Raw genomic sequence first — 20409 nt, forward strand, 5'->3', positions numbered from 1 at the left:
ATTGACGACGTTCTGCGTGTGTATATTTTGTTGGTGTTATTCTGTTCACTTTCAATGCATATGATGGTGGGCGGAGATGGATGACATCTTGCTCGCAACGCACAAATTACGGAAAGTATCAAAATATTGGCTGTGGCTTGAACAGTCCAGATTCGACCATCGTAATCCCGCCTCTCCAAGTGCGGTTTACTGATCTCGTTTTTCTGAAGGCTGTCTCGTATTCCTCGGCGTGTTTTCGTATCTGCTGCATGCTTCGGATACCTCGAGATCGTTTACCTGCATTTGCCTGACAATTAAGCATGCATTGTAAATCTGTTCCTGGAAAATAAGTGTATTTTTCAAAATATCACCAACGTTAAAATTGTGCATTCACAACTTTCTAATGGGTTAAAACGAGTGGAACATACCAATTCTTATGGAGATATATTCCAAGCGTGTAGTGAGATCTGTTTATGTGTATAAATTTCTATGGGTTTCCATGAGTGGTCCGCTGAACAGAAATCGCGCGGCCCTGGGATAAATTAGTGTTTTCGGCGGTTTTCACTCTAGAAGGGTGTGAACGCACAGTTATGTACCAGAAAGTTTTAGGTTTACCTGATTTCCACCCTATGCTAGGTTCAAAATCGGCAAAACACTATTTTCGTTTATAGCGCTATATGAATACATAACTAACCCCAATCAAGGAAATTAGCAATTTCTCGAACTCTAACCCACATGCTCGTCGATGTAGTGCGATATGCTGCGATTTCATCTCCGCCCGTCTGCCTTCTTTTGCGCCTTGTTTGTTTCTTGCTATTTGATTTACTATGGCGTGCATGACTGAGTGAAATAGCGTCTATTATTGTTCCTAAACGCGTTGCGTGTGGACACTTGATATCGAGGGATGCGGGAGACTAGTTGCTTTTTGTGCTAAGACTTGAAGTAGCCAGTAGTGCGGATCATGGACCAGAGCCGGATTGGATATCCGGCCGGATTTTTACAATTTTGACCGGATCGGAGCCGGATCAGTACTTTTTCTGTTACGGCCGGAGCCGGATCACTACTTTTTTGATCCGGCCAGAATCTTTATGGATAAGCATAACTTTTATAACTACCAACCAACCGCACGTAAATAACCATCAAGCCAGTGTTGGCATCAAGTCACTCACTACCTTCGAGTCACAAGTCACTCGTTTTTAGGAGGTGATTCGAGTCAAATTGAATTTTCGAAGTATCAGTGACGATTCAAAGTCATTACATGTTGCTAGCTGTGCGAAAGACAGAATAATTGGCCATTTATCTTGAATCAAATACCTAATATAAAGTTAAATATGCCCGCAAGCACTGGCGTAGCAGCCACCTGGCGGTTCTGGCTCTGCGGCAGGCTCGAAGGGGGCGGCAAAATGAGGCTGCACCAGCCGGCTAAAAGCAGCGTAATTGGTAGTCCTATAGCTGGCGTCCCGCGAGTTAAATTTAATCAAACTGGTCTCAATCGAAAGCTAGTGTTGCGCTGATTTCGAAAACACAAATTAATAAGTTAACATGGCAATGGAAACACTCCGGAATAGCCGTCATGGCCGGTTGTTCCTGACAATCGCAACACAATGACCAATTGACCATGATCATGGAAATTATATCGAGCGATTATTCGGAACTACGCCGATTTTCAGACTAGTATTTAAATTGTGTTTCCGGAATCAGGGCACCAATAGCTTTTAAGATCAGTATTGTTAAATTTGAGCGCTCGGAGGGCCTTGCCAACTATAGGATGACCAAGATCAATAATGCTGCTTTTAGCTGGCTCAGCAGTAGGCTTGTCTGCGTATTCAAGTGTGAGAACTAAGTTGCGCATCTATTCGTAGGTTAGTGATTTATACTCTGGGTTACGATTTGGTACAGCAGACCGAGATAGCTGTGAAGGTAAACCAGTCCTAGGAATTGCTTAAGATGGTAATAATTGTCAGATTGACAGATTGCGTTTAAATTTATACAAGTGTTAATTAGGACTCGAAAATAAAACGTGTCAAGAGAGTGGAGCTTTCTTTAGAAAGAAGAAGAAAGCAAGACAAGCAGAAATACAGAAGCAGATTTAAACTTGAAGCTGAAACTAGGTTTACTGGCATACACCACTTAAATGATATGTTTGGATTTTTAATCCCCAGGCGCTGCTGCAAAGCGAAAGTCCCAATTCATTCACCAGCGCTTTTAAAAGCACTCATGACGACGAGGTGGACTTTTTGGAGTAGGCTGCGGAAATTGACAGATTTAAGACGCTGGTGCGGAGCAGTGAAACCACGTTTGATCGTATAGTGCCACAGCGTTTGATGTGTTTACAGTGGTTAGTTAATGCTAAGCTACTTGAATCGACACCGTATTTATGCTCGTGTCTGTAACTTTATCTGACCATTGGTGTTTCAAATGCGAACTGTGAGAGGAGCTTCTCAAAGCTCAAACTGATTAGGTCGTATTTACGTTCTGCCATGAATGATGATCGCCTATCACCTCTATCCAGTCTGTCTATAGAAAGAGACTACGTTCAAAAACTTGAATTTGAGGATATTATCGCTGATTTTGTTTCGGCGAAAACCCGAAATGTTATGTTTTAAGGTGGCTATTGATTTTCTATTTGCACAATGTAATAATTATTATGAATTCAAGGCACTTCAATGACGCTTGTTAGGCCTTGTGCATCACGACATGGAAATTATACAGTTCAGTGTCATTGTCTTTTTAAGTATCGTTGATATTTGCGTCTTTCTTCAAGCGCTTCGCGATCGTTCACTTTCATTTCACTATTCACTCTTCATTTCACTCTCCCATGCATTCAACTTCTGGTCTCGCATGCCGACTTTGTGCAGCGTGGCTTACTGCGTTTCTGGGTCTTTTCAAGACACTGTTAGTACAGCGGAATCAGCGATGAAGAGCCCAGATGAACCTCCGACACATAGAAACTAGCTTGAACATGGGTTCGGACTAACCACCATTGGTGCCGCAGCGCAGTTGATTTACACACTGCGCCACTCGCCTCCCCTATGTGCACAATACATTCGTTCGCTATTTCTTGTCTTTATTATTTTTGGCCTTATTAACGTTGAGACGGTGACGCTGAAACGCGGCGTATTATTTGTAATTATTTTTATCGATAAGATTGCTTGAACTGGAATCTATGTCGAAATTTGCTGCGGTCTACTTAGGGGGGCGGCATTTTAATCGAGAGCCAGGGGCGGCAGCGCATGCTGCTACGCCAGTGCCCGCAAGAAGGCGTAGTATCGCTCACGCACATGTAGAACTGCAAATAAAATACATGAGTTACTATGTATAGCAACAGTCTGTTATTAGCAGCCAATCGGCTCGAAGCCTCGAGAAGTTTAACAAATTGATATGGTACAATGCACTATACCCATCCGTGAGAAAATATACGCACAAACTATATTCGCTGGATTTAAACCAGTGGTTCCCAAGCTTTTTCGGTGTGAGGGCAAAATTTAGAATTTCAGAGTACGGTCGGGGCCGCACGAATACTACGGCTATGAAACGGACCCAAACAGTCATCATGGCTATTTCGGAGTAGTTTTATTGCCCTGGCGAGATTTCAAAACTGTACACTGTTTACCGCTACTTATCTGCTGCATTGGGTGTCCGTTGAGTGAATCAGCTTTTCTCGCCTAAACGCGCGAAGCGCGAGAAATTTCTTTAGTTTAATGACTGAATCGGTCAATATGATCGGGAATTGCCTGTATTGCTATCAATTTTCATCCTGTCTCTGTTCACGTAATCTGATTTACCGGTAGAGCTGAGTGAGGTGTGTTTGAAAAGTTATAGGCCCCCTCAATAGTAATTAAACATCTCCGGGGGTATAACCGTTGGCAGGAACGTAACAGCACTTCGTCAGGACCCCGGGCTCCCATAGGGTGATAAACTGACCCCGCATCACGTTGTTCGCTTTTGCCACGAAATTAAAGTTGTACTGTTTAGTGAGACAGCGCGACGCGCTAATATTTCGATAATTCATGATAAAATCGGTGAATAAGATTGGGAATTGCATGGTTGTCCTCTTTGCCCACGTAATCAGATTTACCGGTAGAGCTTAGTGAGAGGTGTCTTTGAAACTGCAGACCCCGTAAAATGAAACATCTTCAGGTGGGCGGACCCCTAGGTATGACTTCTTTACATGATGTTATTTCGTGACCTCCTGTCTGCTATATCAAAAAATGTAGAATTGCCCAAACCTACTAAACTGAAAGATCACACGATTTCAGATTGGTATTTCTTCACTGGCATATAATTTTCTTTCCTGCGGGATGGTATTTGTCTTGTGAGGTTCAGATTGCCAAGACAAGAACATTCGGCGCCAGTCCTTAAGGCGCCTATATGGACAATGAAACGTATATGTATTTTGTATGTATAACGAAGTTTTTGGTATTTCGAAGTTTTTGGTCAGCATAAAAGCAGTCCTTTACGGCCAAGGCTTTCTAGCTGCCGATCGTTCTGACACACTTCTTGGAGTCACATGTTACATGGCCTAAAACTTTATATGTCTTGGTGCGTTGTGGTGCGGTCATGGCCAACGCTGATATGCCCATTTCTTAAATCTTGCGTATTTTTTCTTGGGGAAGAGTACCCAATAATCAAGATATGCGGCGAATTGGAATCGCGCACAGAGCGAAAAAATTTTGAAAAAGTTGCAAAAATTTTCAAAAAATACTCTATAATTTATGCTAATTCACGAAATAATTTTGGGCCCCCTTCGAGCTCGGCCCCCTCAATTGGGGGGTTTGGAGTGCCGCAGTTACGGCACTGACTATAGGACTACCAATTATGCTGCTTTTAGCCGGCTAAGCAGTATGCATCTCGGCGTATTCAACCGTGAGTCACGTGTTGTACATCTAGTTACCATAGGGTTACCATACGTCCTCTTTTAAGATGATTTGTCCTCTTTTTTGATTTTTTTAAAGTGTCTTCAGAGGACGCCCAAATGTCTTCTTTTTTGAGATTTTGTCTTCTTTTTTGAAGATTTTGGATACATATAGGGCCAAATTCGACTGATATACATTAGGTCAGCACTGTAGGAACGCTATACGGCGGCTATTTCGGGAGCTGGACGGGAAATTTGACCTTTTTTTCAGTCAACCACCTGTTAATGTGAAAGAAAAACTGTATTTTCCGGGAGTTGAGTCTCTTTTTCTTTTTTGATCAAGCGACCACGATGTGGGAAAAATTTACCATTTTTTCAGGATTTTTCTCCGGTTTTGAAAGTTATCAATACCTATTTATATCTATAGCTACTGCTCGTTCAACTGGAAAGTTTAGGGCACATTGCATTGAAACAGCAGTGACGTAACGTTAGCAGTCTATACTCACAACTTTCCTGCAATTTTATAATTAAAAACTACAGAGGCCAAGCCAAGCAAGAGTATTTTATAAATATAAATTTTATTTTTTGTCATAAATCGATTTCTGAATATATTTTGGGGGCCGCAAGAAGGCTATCTGAGGGCCGCATGCGGCCCTCGGGGCCGCGCTTGGGAATCACTGATTTAAACCATACAAGAGGGTCGGTTAAGGCGATCACCGTGGAATTTAAGCACTGGGCCGTCTAAGAAACAAAGATACGTTGTTATGAGGTTAATCTATTGCAACTCCTAATACTAAGTTACTAACAACGTAAGCTGTGATCATTACGTTTGTGGTCAATCTATTTGTGGTGTAACAATAGAGGATCAGTGAAACGTACAATCAATGAATGACTGGTTACTCCCGCACGTAACACAGCACGCGTATTGCGCGTAATACTATAACATTCACAAAATTCAGTGATTTAATCGATACCGTTTAGCCTACTTGATGACTCGAAATTGACTCGTAAATTTTGCTCCGAGTCACGAGTCAATTCGCATTTTTGAAGCGCCAAGTCAAGTCAAGTCATTTTTGCAAAGTGACTCGAGTCAAGTCAAGTTATACGAAAAAGTTGACTCGAGTCATCCCAACACTGCATCAAGCCAGTGTGAACATAAACGAGGCATATTTATCAATTCACGGAACCTCCGTACCGACTAGGGCCGGATTTCTGGCCGGACTTTTTCATTTTTGGCCGGAGCCGGATCAGTACTTTTCCTGATGCGGCCGGAACCGGACCAGAGAATTGCACAACCGGATCGGAGCCGGACCAGAGAATTTGTCGATCCGCTCCGCACTAGTAGCCAGTACTATAGGGATGAAATTAACAGTGTCGACTGCGGATGGAGCGAGAGTCCTTCCATGGTTGAAGGCCGACATGTAAGTGCGGTATATTTTATCGCAGATCACAGGATCAGCGACCAATATGCAGTGCTGCTGGATAGTTTTATAGATTAGATATGTAATAGCTGTATGTGGTTCTCAAAGGTGCATGTGGTGTTAAGTTTATTATTAGTAGTTGTATCCTTTTAAAAGCACCACTGGATTGCGACACAAGTATCGGTTTATTAATATAATTTGATCATTTCGAAACACCACAATACTGCGATGCAATGAAAAGATAAAAAGGTGTCAAAATGACTTGGGAGAAGTCTTTGAAATCAGACACCCACCTGGACCTAGGCGATGTAACAAAGGAGGCATGCACAGTTGCACCATAGTGTCCTATATTAGGGTTACCATATTATGGAATCGGAAGGAGGACACTTTCTCAAACTTGGAATACCGGAGGAAAATCTTGAGAAAATGGTAAATTTATCCGATTTCGTGGCCGGTTGACTAAAAAAAGGTCAACATTCTCGCTCAGTTCTCGAAATACAGTTTTTGTTTCACATTATCAGGTGGTTGACTAAAAACAGATGATCAACTTTCCGGCTGAACTCCCGAAATAGCCGCCGGAACGTTACTTCAGTGGTGATTTACTGTATCTCAGTCGAATTTGCCCTATATTTAACAAAAATTCTCAAAAAAAAAGGACAAAATCTCAAAAAGGAGGACATTTAGGTGTCCTCGGAGGGCGTTTTCAAAAACCTTAGAAATGTGGACAAATCCTCCTGAAGTTGAGTTGCCATACGTCCGGAATTTCCCGGACATGTCCGGAATTTCACTGTTAAAACTGCGTTCGGGAGGAATTTCTAAAATATGCCCAATTGTCCGGAATTTTGAAGGCTTGAAGTAAGCTCTTAATTTTTTCGTAAATCAAGATAAGCAAAATTATTTTGGGCAGATTTATGCTACCTACATGAAATTTTTCATCACGCTGGGCGCGATTTAGAATCGCATATATTGGTTTTAATATGGGGACTACCACCCTCGCAAAAACTGCGATCAAAAATAATAAAAATAGCAGTCATTTACAGAATTCAGTTTAATTGCAATAGCAATTACAAGATAACGGTGTATTCATAGGGTCGGTTTAGAGACCATTTGGATGCTTTATTATTCAGAGATAGTGGATTTAAACCTGGGGTATAGTATGCCATTATTCTGAGGTTCGCGAAGATGTTGAACGTAATCAGCTTCCAAAATAGGCCGTGATTCAGTCTGGGCAAATGTACCGACCTTTAACTAGTAATCTAGTAACTAATCTGCTTATCAAATTTGAAGCTGAACCACGGCAAATTGGAAATGGAGTCGCGACCATAAAAGATTGGAAACCACCCGATTTGCCGTGTTTATATAGCTCAGTGGTGCAGTGGGCATCGGCATAGATGATAAATAAATTCATCGGTGTGACATAAACATGACTTAACGGTGTACAATTGCGCTCCTTGCATTTTCGAATTCATCATCCTTCAACAGCTCTACCGCTAACTCTGATAACACACAACTACATACTCCTGAACTGGATCGTGACCCCCTCTAGTCGATGGACAAAGCTTTGCATTGACCACCTCTAGTCAGCCCTCGCCATTTACCGGACCACGACGTGACATATATCGATCTCGCCTTCCATCACTTGCCACTTTGTATTAGTTTCTTTTACTTTCATTCAGTGTGTATGCGTCCTCTTTACATCGCCTTGGCCCAGGTGGGTGTCTGATCTTAAGACTACTTCTAGTCGTTTCGGCATCTTCCTATCATTCATTGTATTGCTGTCTTGTGATGTTTTGAAATGATGAAATTTTATGAATAAACTTGAACTTGAACTTGCTGGTGTGACGTCATATTGATCGACAATGTGCTCATACCTCATTTTAAAATCCACTAGTGGGCGCTGAAGAGCGTTCGGAATTTGTGTCACAAAAATATGGTAACCCTATCCTAAAGGATAACATTTATATTTTCGTAATTCGTACAGCAGCAGCTTTCCCTTGATACCCGTTTTATCGAATTTAGCGCTCGGCAAGCCGGTGAAAAATGGCCTTAAAGTTGCCTTTGACCAAATGGAAAGTGTGACGTTGACCAATTTCACTGAGCCGTGAGATTTGCTTGTGTCCACACCATATAGGACACTATGGTTGCACACTGAATGAAAAGAATAAGCGACAAAATGAGGTGGCACGTGACGGGAGACGAGATCAATATGTCAGATAGATAGTGATTGAATAAACTTGAGGGCTAACTAGTATTCATTCAGTAAAAATTGCTTGTATTTCGACTTGGACCCTGGACATGTTCGACGACTGTCCGAGACGGTGAGATATTGTTCCGCACGTCAGGTCCGGCATATTTGATGGAGCGATGGCCTTCCACGTTGACCGTAGTCTACTTATGCACTTTTGATACCGAGGTAAAGAAGTCCTTGGAATTTTCGCCGCAGTGACCGCAGCGACCTGACCTATCGATCTCGCCTTCTGTCACTTGCCTCTTTACATTATCTTCTTTTACTTTCATTCAGTGTTCATGCCTCCTCTTTACATTGCCTGGGACCGGGTGGGTGTCTGATCTTAAGACTACTCCTAGTCATTTCGGCATCTTCCTATCATTCATTGTATTGCTGTCTAGTGATGTTTTGAAGTGATGAAATTTTATGAATTTGAACTTGAAGGTGTCTAAACGACTTTGTGCAGTCTCTTCAATTATACTCCCACCTGAACCTACGCGATGTAAAGAAGAGGCATGATGCACAGTGAATGGAAAGTAATGGTAACATAAAAAGGACAAGTGATAAAAATGAGTTGGCGTGTGTCGGTGGGCGAGGTCGATAGTGGATCGTGGTCAGGTAATCTGGAGCCGTCACTATAGAATTGGATCTTGAACAGACAGACTGATTCTTTATTTGTATAATGTGAGTTTACACAAATATGCAAAAGGACAAACACACCGATACGACCACAACAAGATGTGTATTGTGGAGTCATCGGGTCAGCTGTGGTCGAGGCGTAATGATAGTATATTGTAGGGTTACCATACGTCCTCGTCCTATTTTAAGAGGATTTGTCCTCTTTGTTTTACTTTTTTGAAAGTGTCCTCGGAGGACGCCCAAATGTCTTCTTTTTTGAGATTTCGTCCTCTTTTTTGAGAATTTGGTTTAAATATGGGGTAAAATTCGAGTGAGATACAGTAAATCAGCACTGAAGTAACGCCCCGGTAGCTATTTCGGGAGCTGAGCTGAAAAGTTGACCTTTTTTTTAGTCAACCAACCACAGAGTCGGGGAAAATCTACCACTTTTTCTGGATTTCACTCCAGTATTGCAAGTCGGAAAATTTTGAAAAAATGTCCTATTTTCACATTTCCAAAATATGGTAACCCTAGTATATTATAGCCTGTCATGTAACTGCCAGTCAACAACACTTTAACAAAAGAATAAATAACGCAAACGCAAAACAGTAAAAGTAAAACAAAAAAAAACAGCAACACTGGTACCAAATAAATACCAGACCACAGGACTTGGTCTATACTGATTTTTGGGCTCAAACCAGACTGCAAGCAATCTTCGGGTGCGGTCCCAAGCAAAGTTCCCTCTAAGCTGCGCACGTGTGCAATTGCGCAGTGCTAACGCGATCTCTGCGCACGGAAAATCTTAGTTGCGCACAAAAAAATCCGAAGTGATGATCTTTTTTTAGTAGTTACGCGCTGTAATCCAAGGGTCTGCGCAGTGAGTAGAGGAGTGTGCGCAGACTCGTCAAAAATTAGAGAGAACATTGGTCCCAACCTACAAGCCCAGATTCTATTTTGGGGGCAGATCTGGTTCCACCGCATGGCAACAGATGAACGCGTTTCAATGAATATTGCGAATAGCAAAATGTTAAGTCCAAAGATCCGATCATTTAGCCATCCCCATTACAATTGTCCTTCCCGATGTAACACCATCCCCGTGTGCTTCGGTTTCTTTTATACGGAAATGCAAAAGCTTAAAATACTGCTGCCCTCCGACAAGTTTATGCAGTTCATGTAGCCTGCAGTGCTCAAAAAGTCCCCGCACTCATGATCTAAGGCGATTTACTTATAGTAGCTGATGTTGTATGTCCCTTGGAAATCGCCTGTGGCGATTAATTACTGACGGATGATCTGCTCAACACGCGGTGCTCTAGTTTCAAACACAACATTAAATGGCTAATTGGGGTCAACGCTTTCGACAGTGTGTTACAAACATCAGGAAGCGAAAGATCGATCATTGGTCAGCTACTAGACGGCTACTGTTCGGACGCCATGAGTTTGAATCGTGTTATAGTGCAGCATGTGCAATGCGGAGCGATAATGCTGCTACCTATGATCAGTGAAAGATGAAGTCTGGTTAAATTTTCTTTGAGCCTGTGATTTGAGGATAGGTGCCAGAAAACAAGTATAGAATTCTTCGTTCGTTTTTACTATCGCAACCAGTAAACTAGTTGGTAGTTGCGTTCTGGCTTCCGAGGTTTTATGGGAATGATAGAATCGATTTTATGTGTTCTTCTTTCGGTCTGAACTCGCGTCCACTCCTTCTCACTCACACGGAGATTTACGCAAGACCTCTAAAATGATTCTGCATCCATTTAAGCGCGTGACAGAGCAGAATAAGTTGGTGTGATCGCAGCCGTGAGGAAATGCAGTCTATAGCTGACTTTCAATGGCAGACCGAACGGCACATGAACCGCATGGAGGCGCCAGACTATGAAACCAGCGGGATCTATGTGGACAATATCTTGCTCCTGCAACTTATAATTTGTTGTGTATGTCTAGAAATTTCTAAACGAAAATTGTAATATAGATGGTATATTCTAATGTAGAAGCCTTGCAACCTCGATTGGTCGTATCGTAGCACACGAAACATGGAGTGCAAAGCTACGTACGTTAGTGTAAATGACATAGCCTATATGTGAAGTCGTTATCGACCCACAGCATTGTCCCAAAGTGGTCGAAAGATACCAAATTACATTTAATGTGATGTAGAACTGGCATTAAATTCTTTGTGGTCACGTTTTTCGTATCGTTACGAAGTCATGAGTGATACTCACTCGATTCGAGGCGTAATACTCGGTTCAGAATCGCATCACTCGGGTAGCCTACTCGATTTTGCACAGCTCCAATCTTGAGCAGATAAAAATACCATCACCACCGATTGTACAGACTTTCTAGTGCAGTGCTTCTCAACGTTCTTGTCTTAACGGACCCTTTTCGGACCGTCACGGACCCCGCGGACCCCCACGAAGTTTCAGTTCAAATTTAACTCAATTATCGTGCAATCGTCATCTGCAGGCCGTGTTATTTTTGGCATTTCAGGAGCCAGATGCCAAAACTGCCAAAAATAAAAATTTGAAAATGCCAAAAATAAGCAATTTTTGGCATATGCCAAAAATAACACGGCCTGCCAGATAGTGTATTTCGTTCATGGTGTTGTGTTAACTGGACCGCGTTACAAGCGAGAAGAGCGTTTGTGAAAGGCAGATTTCTTAATCTGAGTCCAGCCCACCCATTAGGGGTGAAAGCATGGTGTCCTAAATGGTGTGGCCACAGCGTGATTGAACGGCTGACTGCATTTGGTTTACGTCATACTTTCCATTTGTCCAAAAGCAATTTTACGACCAATTTTGACCGGCTTGTCGAGCACTAAATTTGACAAAACGGGTATCAATGAGAAGCTGCCGCAGTACTGATTATTAAAATATAAATTATATTCTGCTCATGGAGCTGGAACCCCAAAAATCAACAACGATTTTTGCATTGTGATCGAGTTTAACATTGTGACGCAACAAATTGTCTGGCTATTTCTGAGCTGCATAGTCTCGTTTTGCCTGACAGTCTTGTTGCGTCAATGTTCTTAAACAAGCTAACCTTCCCAGGACTCTTCCATGCGAGTTGGTAATATTAAAGCCACCTGAAGTGACAAAAGTCCTCCGAAAATATATCGGTAGACTGAAGGAGTAATGATAGTCGGGCTACTAAATAGAATGTGTTGAGAGACAACACAGGAAACTCCTGGAAAAGGATCGGGAAGAAAATTTTTTCCGCGATGAGATCGATGGCACTGGCGAAGTGATCTCTTTTCATGATGCATGGAAGCCAGTTCGGCCCTCCAAAGATTTTGAAGCTCTGAAAACCTTTTGTGGATGACTGGCAACATTCTTTCCTTCAATGGCTACTGTTGAAGCCGATATTTCCAAGATTCGCTGGGCGAGAAATGAATTTAGGAGAAACTTAGCTAACCTGAGTTTGGAAGCACTGTTACAGTGCTAACGATTTAAGTCTATTCAACACCTGTAACAATCAGCTGTTGAGCGTGTTCGTTAGGCTTTTCTTTCTTTTTTTTGCTTATTGGCACCGAGTCCGATGGATACTGCACATTTTGTGGTTTCGTTCGATATTATTACCCTATGAAATCGTTAGGTTTTTTCTTCTTCTTATTGTTTGTTGTCACTGATTATACGTGGATGCAGCACATTTTGTGGTGTCTTTTGACAAACTAGCCCAAATAAAGCGTTTTTGTGACTAATTCGAGGCTGAAATTATCTATCTAGAGGACGATGCCAAAACTGCCAAAAATAAAAATCGAAAAATGCCAAAAATAAGTTATTTTTGGCAGTTTTGGCACATGCCAAAAATAACACGGCCTGGTCATCTGTCTTGTGCAAATGATAACTGTATAGGCTTACTGATAAACAGCAACAAAATGACTTTTCTTGAAAATAAGATCATACTATTCATGTAGAAATTGGGTTGACTTCTATTATTTCAAATCAAATTCTGATATTGCCTTTCTTGAAATACGTGGTCGAGTCTTGAAAATCGATTTGACACGAACGAATGCCAAAAATGAACATATACCGTCAAGCCTGATCATTTCTATCTAGCAGCTTATCTTGAAGCTACTATTGAAAAATTGTTATGTATAGCCTATCACAAGAGAAAATGGATTTTTGTAAACATTTCGAAGTGGAAGTAAAATGTCTAGATAGCCTATACCTTTATGAAGGATAAAACGTTTAGATTTCGTCATTATATACGATATGTTTACCCTTCTTTAAAGCAAGGGCCACTTATAACCGATTCTTATCACATTCCTGTTATTCAGAGCGTTCTGACTCATATTTGAACAATTTATTATTGTGGAAATTATAGCGTTTGACCTATTTGGAATGCTCATCAAAACAACCCCCGTGCGATGAAGTGGCTTGCGTCCTTGTGGTGTTAACGGTCGTACCTCAAAGTGTCTGGTGGTCACCGAAATTCCCCATTTGTAATATCGCTGAAATATGTATCACGGTATATAGACGGTACTTGGTTCGTAATTATATCGTCAGAACGGAGTGTATATATAGTCATTTAGGTGAGCTACTCCATCGTAAATTTTGATTTGATGAATAAAGTTTTAGAGACGAAAATGCAATATTTTAGTATTGAAGATATCATATATTCATATTACATAAATTTTATTTATGCTTATCAGTTCTGAGAACTTTGATAGAGTTCCGAGTCTTACATTCACGGAGACTATATGTATGGAACATATTATATAGCAAATAGACCCATCTGGTATCTTGAAACGTTAGATTATTATTTAAATGTGGAATATACTTCGATGTTCCCCGGATTTCACCCTATAGTTCGATTCTATGTGCTTGAATACATTCACGTAACGATTATCTGACTGCGTCCTGCAGGCTACGAATTGAAACCGTAGCTTTGATTTCGATTCAACTGGAATGGGCAGTGGCAAATTTGGAATATTGTTTTCACTCCAATTTTAGGACTTACAAATCTGTCTATAAATTTCATTTTTTTGATTGATTCTGCCGGGTAAATCAGTCGCCACACATATTCTCCTTAGATCAAGAGCATGTTATAGTCTTAGAAATCATTGTGTCGTCACTAGAAATAAGTTGAACTGGAAACATATGAAATCAATATGCAAGCCTATAATATACATATGGTAGAGGTAGAACAAATCATTATAAAACTACAGCCTCAGTAAGCAATCGCGGCTATATAGAGGATTCAAACTGCACAACAATACTGTTCGTCTCGTTCAAGATGTCCCTTGAAAACCTGGTCTTCTGGACTTGGCTCATAGATTACGGCCAATTAACCAAACGCTGATAGGCGTGCTTTTTTCATATAACGTTTCATCAGGTCTAAAACTTCACAAGATCTGGATATTCTTGTAGTCAAGCATACGCATTATGCTTACGCATCGACATATAAATAGAGAAAGGATAATAATTCGGGTTTATTTTAATGTGAATATTCTATTCAAATGTGTATTGAAGTTATGTACCTTAAAGTAGCTCTTTTAATACTTATATTGAATTAAAAACGAAAAATGTTGCTCTTTGTCTTTGATTATCGCCTTGGTTGTCAACTTAAGAAATTGTGGCACTGTACGAGTTATACAATGACAGTAAACGAAGGCGTGGTTACGGTACTGATGGTCGCATTTGGTTAGCAAAGGTGAAATCCGTGGCATGGACGGAGAGGTTATGACTTGTGTGCGACAAATAGTTATGTGTTTACATGTAGCAGGACTAGCTTAATCCTATCCAGTACTTGACGATACATCCAGAAACACGAATATTGTTTTATAAAATCCGATCAAATTATGTGGAAGTATATGTCAAATTTATATAGTACTCTACTATAGTAATATTAAATTGAATATGATATAGAAAGCATACATTCAGTGAATGAATCTGAGATTATTTCAACACTGCTGGGGTGGTTCTTTTACTATGCAAATGACTGTAATTTTGGTTTGCTTTCATTGTGTCACAAAAACGTGATGCTTCGAAGTGTTAAACATTTAATTCGGATGAAATCGAAATTTTAAGGACAATCACAGCAGCCATTTTGGTTTCGTCAAACTGAGGCACCGTGACCGTATCCGAAGGTCTGTGCTGAGCAGACTTAGACAACTAGATAATTCTAGTCTGAAATGCCGGTGATCTGATTATAATCTAATTTGTGAAATATTTTTTTGCTCTAGTACTAATTATAAGCTAATTTAGATGTTTTAGTGCCCTAATTTTAATTATCATCTAATTTTTGGTTTTCCTGAAAATGTTGCTGGAGAATTGTACAGTGCGAAACGAGCCAAGTTTGCTGTGTACATATATTTGCGATTTTCATGCTCTTACAGCTCATAAGAACTAATTGATTACTGATTATTAGGGCAAGTTTTTGCAACTTTTGCCACTTTTTTTTACAGCTTCCGGCCGCTTTCTTAATACTCGGAAGATATGTAGAATGCTGTGGTCTTTTAGTGCAACTTTTGTGAAAAAATAAATGCAACTTTTTACTGCAACTTTTGTCAAAAATAAATGCAACTTCCCACGGATTTAACTGCAACAAAAACTGATTAGTCTACTGATTGCCCTACTGATTATTATGCGCGATACAACGTAAGAGTGATGGTTTATCGGATAATTGTTCAAGATATAAACGCCACATACATGTATAATTGTATACACGTCATTTGTTACCGTTTTTATCGAATCAACATACTATATTGTGAGCTTCTTGGAGGTACAGACAATGGAATAGTATATTCATATTGAAATAAACTAGAATATGTTCTGCTGTCACTCGACGGGGGTAATCGTCAGCAACTAGTAGATAATTGTCAAGTACATTGCTAATCAACAATCGTATCACCGAATATGACATTGCATGTCCTGAGCGAATAATAATGTTATAACCGCTCATTAATATGTGTTGACAAGAATTTCAACACAGCGAAAAGAGAGTTGGCTTGCTCACGTCAATAATACCATATCGATTTGGAATGGTCAGTTGTTGTTGTTGTTGAGATGGAAAGGAAATCGGGTGTCTGACGTCATACTGACAATTTTCCTCATTCCTATCAACTGCTGCTTGCTAGATTTTCTAGTTGTCTGGTCACGCTAATTATAGAGCGAAATGCCGGCAATTCTAATGTAATTTGCGAAATGTTTCTATGCTCTCATGTTAATATTATAGGATTTCTGGTTTTCCCGAAAATGCTACAGAGGAACTGTACCGTGCTAATAGCCTAGCTGGGTGCTGTACACTGTACAGACATTTTCCATGGTCGTGCTTATGAGAATGGACTCTGGTTGATATACAACGCTTTTTCGAAATCTACACTTGTTGGTGATAATCACCTCTGCCGAATGTAAAATATTTGGGATGAATATGTAATTCAATTGTACATATGGTGTCGATGCCGCAGGCTCGTTATTAACGGTGGCTAGTTGTGGCGAGATAGCGTAGTGGTATAATCCACAGCTGTAACACCAATGGGTTGCGGGTTCGAGTCCGACCGAGGTCGACTCCACAATTCCTACCTAAGTGTTGGAGGTTTATCTGGGCTCCTCCTCGCCATATCGTCCGTGTAAGCGGTGTCTTATAAAAGCCTAGAAGTGGGCCGTGCTACAAGTCGGCAGTTACGGGATTAAAATGAAGAAATTGGCCTGGTGTAAATGACCATAGTAATCGACAAACACCATGAATACATCAAACAAACAAAACATAACCAAATGTGGCTAGAGTAGCCTGCACCGTCTGTTATAGTTATATTGAATAATATATTCACATAGAAATAAACCCGAATATTTTCGGCTGACATTCGTCAGGGGTAATTAATGGTCAGCAACCGGTAGAGAACTAGAAATAACTTTCTTTTCTGCAGACATCGCCTATGGCTTACTGTGTCCTGTTTAAAACTAGCGATTCGAGAAATAAATAGCGAATTCCCATCTGATGTTCATGATCATGTTCATACGTTTTAATGCGAGTAATATCGTGCCGCCCAAACTCAACATTGATGAATAACTACCGACATGCTTGTACCTGGTAATAAGCATGAAGAAATGTTCGCCGAATTATGTGCCGCGATACGTAGTCAATATTCGTCGAAGAGGCTTTGTAGTAGAAAACAAAATGGCGGGGTCGTCGATGTCACCACGCTGGAGTAAACACAGAGTGGAATTTTTTTCCTGAATGAATGGAATTTTAAAGGCAAATACCGTTGCTGTAGTACTCGCCGAAAGGTAGAAACGATATAGGTTGTTTACTAGCGCAGTCGCGATAAGGAATCGGTGCTATGCTGAAGATCAGTGACCTAGTTGTTGTTGAGTATATACTTGAAATACCTGAAAACAATGCAGTACTGTAAAACAATGCGGTACTGTAGAGTTAATCGGCAGTCAGTTTATGAATCGGATTAGTTCCAGAGTATTTTGTGTATTCCAAAATCCATTGACCCTTACCTGCCCGTAAATTAGTGGCATAGTAAAGAATAATGTAGACAGAGCGCAAGAGTGGTTATATCATTCTCGCAGTTTCCATCAGAATACATGTGTAATTGCGTATGTAGTTCAGTGATGCGTGTCAAACGTCACATAGCAGTCTTCGTAAACTTCATAGTAGTTTAGAATCGACTTAATTACGTCGTGTTTACCCGGAGAGTGTGATCAGTGATTGATCACCTATCTACTGACTCATTAAAACGTGTCTTTAATGCTGCATACAACACCTACCGTTTGTGTAAAGCATTGGTTCCACAGCTGGTCATTTCAGATGGTATGCAGTAGATGCATTTCTCTAAGGAGCTTCGTGGAGGTACAGCATTTCAGTATACAATTGAACAATTTATTCATACTGAAATAAACCCGAATATTTTTGCCTGACACTCCTTTTAAAGTACAGTTTTCACAAATCGTTAACGTAATCTTTGCTAATGTAAGGAATGTCTTCATCGAATGCACAGTTAAATACTTCATTCGACTCATTTGCACCCCGCCTTTAGATCAGCTTGTGTGCAAGAAACTATTGCAACCGTCACATTAAATTTGGCCTTGTTGGCATATGTTCTTAATAATTAGGGGCGGATTAGCTGGTGGGTGCAATTGTTTCGAAATTTACAGGCCGACTTATTTGCTAATCCACCCGTGGTAACAATCCTATATAGATTTCAACTAATTTGAGTTTTTCGTCAATTTGTTGGTGCGCAACAAAATCACAGAACCTCGAGGTGGTACGAATTCAGAAAAACGTATAGAACCACTGAAGCATTCATTTTCGAATTTATTAACACAATATTAATGCATCGCTTTCATATTAGTATAGCAAATTAGTTAAATTAAAGACGTGTCCTTGTTTCAAATGGTACTACAATATAGTTTTATTACATATACCTCGTGCTGAGCCTAAGTCAAATTACACGGTGTTGATCATAAATAGGAAAAGAACTCGAAAAATATCACGGTATTATAAGGTGACACAGTGTCATTTTAATCTGCTTGGCGATTGAGATTGTGGCGCCAGCGCAAGCTGCATCCATTTTGTTTTCGGTAACTTGATGGTCGCCCTTGAAACGCCGATCATTTCCTATGCAGATTTGAGGTGCTATAGTTTATTAGTGAGTCACAACGGTGTCTATCGTGACCAAGTGAATCTGTGGATATCAACATTTTCAGCTTGGGACTAGTAAAATTTTGAAACGAATATTGTGAACCACTGGAATTTATAAATCGCAATTAACCCAAAATGTTATTACGACAAATGTATGCGCTATTCACCTCGAGAGAAAATTTCGGAATCTTTAATTCGCAGCTATGTTTTTATATAAACGCGTTATACGTGATTATTGATTATATTTCTGCAAGGCAAAGTGCTGATATAAACAATTTATTTGATTTTGATCGACCAGTTTCTTTCTAAAGAAGATTGACTTTACTGTAAGTTTTCTTAGCTTTCAGACATAATTGGTCTTAAACGAGTTACCTTTAAACAGGGCTACTTGGGATATTTTTAATCAGTTTCGTACGCCAAGTCTTAAGTAAAACATGTACTCTATGGATGAAGAGAAATATGTTATAAATTTCTAAATCAATTTAAAGTCACATCTCCCTAATTAATGCACAAGCCTACAACTACTTGCATTCACTCCGTGGACACGAGCATTCCATTGATCAGGAAGGAAATATGCAATGCAATACTGCACACTGTACATTCAATGTCGATTTTAGCACAATCAACTTACAAACTTTCGGTACCAATATCCGCTTTGGTAGGATATAATTGACAGGTACTATTTGCTGAGGGGGTCAAGCAGTCAATTGCAGAGTTCCATCTATACCACAACGCAACAAGGCATTTCTGTTTCATCCCGTCTGGCCTTTTCCTTCACTGACATCAATACGGGCATAGCTTAACATAAGCGCAATTAGGCCCATGCATTAACCTTAGCCAGTGGGCATGGACAGCCACCGAGTCAGTGATCCGGTAATTCACTTCGGTATCCAATGCAAAAACGACGCTGGTCCAACCACTATCCTGAAGAAATTGTGTCTCAAAGACAATTTCAAAACGCCAGTCTCGCGATTTCGTTGATTTATTATCCTCTGGTGCAGTGCTTTTCAACCCTTTTGAGCACCATCCGCAATTTTTTTTGTAAAACAATTCCATCCGCAAAAACAAATCGAAAATTGTTATACCAAAGAGAATGAAGATACTTGTCAATATTTGGTCAGATTTCCAACAATTACGCTACTGGTTTAGGCCATCGAGTGCCTCATTAAAAAGACAATTCTTTTTCCTCATTTTGATTTCAACGATAGGGCACTAAAATCCTTTCAGCCAAATTAAGTTTTTGGTTTTTTTACAAGAACTTCTAGTGCTTTGGATGGTCAGGTCTTCATAAGAACCATCCAGCACTCTTATCCAAAATACAGCGTATTTTCCGCGAGTGGCATCCGCACAAGTGCGTAACATCACACAGGTTGAAAAGCACTGCTCTGGTGGATATTTTGGGGATTGTGAGTCGCCGCAACACTGCTGTCATGATAATCCATATGGGCTATAAACATAACTATTCCGCAGGTCTTCAACATCTGATCAATCTAAGCCTTACTTGTCCGCATGCAGATCATGTCAACGGACGGAAGTGAACTAGTACTCCTGTTACGTGCTCTGACAAATCGCTTTCATATTTATTTCTCCTTCACAATGATTCTGCCGTGAGCACTGAGCAGCTTAAATCGTCCAGAGCAGTCACATGATGATATGCTGCCATGTTCTCCGCTTGTCAAGGCTTATTATAAGTTGTGTAGGTTAAAGGTTCAAGCAGATCTAAA

The 20409-nt window shown here is 40.4% G+C and overlaps 2 long non-coding RNA genes across 2 annotated transcripts; one reads left to right on the forward strand and one right to left on the reverse strand.

Annotated features, from left to right (window-relative positions):
- Positions 1-1323: 1323 nt before the first annotated feature.
- On the forward strand, positions 1324-3142 carry LOC145438581 (uncharacterized). The gene is made up of 2 exons (XR_013914976.1): positions 1324-1841; positions 1892-3142. It is a non-coding gene; the product is annotated as an uncharacterized LOC145438581 (long non-coding RNA).
- A 2958-nt stretch (positions 3143-6100) lies between these two features.
- On the reverse strand, positions 6101-20056 carry LOC145438585 (uncharacterized). Its single transcript, XR_013914977.1, has 3 exons — positions 17299-20056; positions 17123-17238; positions 6101-6309 (listed from the first exon to the last, which is right to left on the reverse strand). It is a non-coding gene; the product is annotated as an uncharacterized LOC145438585 (long non-coding RNA).
- Between the last annotated feature and the right edge of the window lie 353 nt (positions 20057-20409).

The sequence above is a fragment of the Botryllus schlosseri genome, chromosome 5 (assembly GCF_051294905.1).
Source record: "Botryllus schlosseri isolate E-star chromosome 5, Bs_hap1, whole genome shotgun sequence".
NCBI classification, from domain to species: Eukaryota; Metazoa; Chordata; class Ascidiacea; order Stolidobranchia; family Styelidae; genus Botryllus; species Botryllus schlosseri.